The sequence below is a fragment of the Fonticula alba genome (genome assembly GCF_000388065.1).
Source record: "Fonticula alba strain ATCC 38817 unplaced genomic scaffold supercont2.15, whole genome shotgun sequence".
Taxonomy (NCBI): domain Eukaryota; order Rotosphaerida; family Fonticulaceae; genus Fonticula; species Fonticula alba.
In genome coordinates this window covers 404,300-405,511 of record NW_009242985.1, presented here as the reverse complement: position 1 = coordinate 405,511, position 1,212 = coordinate 404,300, and positions in this window count along the sequence as shown.

Genomic DNA, 1,212 nt, shown 5'->3' with positions numbered 1-1,212 from the left:
CCCCTCCCGGCACCGGCCTCCCTCCGCCCCGGGGCGCGCTCGCCAGCCCGGGCGCGCCCCCCCACGGCCGGGGCGGCCGCCGGCCTGCCCTGCCGCACATTCCTCCCGGGGGAGGGCCGCAAGGCGGCCCATAAAAAAAGGCCCCAGCGCCAGGGGTAGAAAAGGCCCCCCCCGCCCCCCTGGCCGGGCACCGGACGCCGCCCGGGCGGCCATCCACCCGGGAACCCGGCCGCCTGGTGAATGCCACGGACATGCCCTTCCGGGCGGCGCGGGCGGCAGAAACGCAACTATCGGCCGCCTTCATATTGGCCACATCATCCGGGTCCATGCAAAGTCCCAACTCGCACAGAGGCGCGACCGTTGGCACACAGGCCGAGGCCCGCCGGGCGTTCGGAGACCCGGCCCGGCGGCGGCGGCGGCGGCCGGCGAAAGGGGTTGTTGTTTGTTTGTTTTTGTCTTCCCGGGGGGACGTCTGTGCGGGCGCGTCGCCGCCCGCGGTCCTGCGCGCGAGCGACCCCCCCCCCCCCCTCCGGTGCGGGTCGTCTGGTGCCCGGCGAGAACCAGACGGGAAGGTGGCCCGGTCTTTTTAGTGTTATTACTCGCGGCCGACACCATTCCAGCCACGCTCGCGGCCCCGGGAGGGGCGTTCTCGACCACGGCGCGCCAGCCCCGGCCGCTGCCAGGGCCGCCGCCTTTGAGGGTGCCGGGCCGGTAGGTGCTTGGTCCTGCATGCTCCCCGCAGGCCGGCACCCGCATGCCCGGCCCCGTGGGTCCGGGCCTCCGGCCAGGGGAAGGCGCCCCTTTCCCCGGGTCCGGGCAAACGCCGCGCCGCGCGTGCCCCCAACGCCCGCCGGCCGTGGGGCCGGGCGGTGCAGGCGGCCCCATGGTAGCCAGCAACCCTCCCCCCCCCTCCCCCCCCTGGCCGCTGCCTTGATCTTTCGGTCGGCGCCCCCTGTTGCGAGATCGCATCGTGACCGCACACGCGCGAGGAGCCCTGCCCCGTCGCCCCGGCCGGGCATGCGGCCCTCCCCCGCCCTCCGACGCAGCCGCTCCCGCACTGTCACCGGTGTTTCCCCCCGCCCCGCGGGTCGACCCCCCTTCCGCCCAGCCGGCGCTGGCCACCGGCCGAGCTGCTCATCGCCCGTCCTTCGTGTCCCCCGCCCCCTCGCCACGGCCGACTGTCCTTTCTGTGTGTCCGCTGCCCCCCCCCCC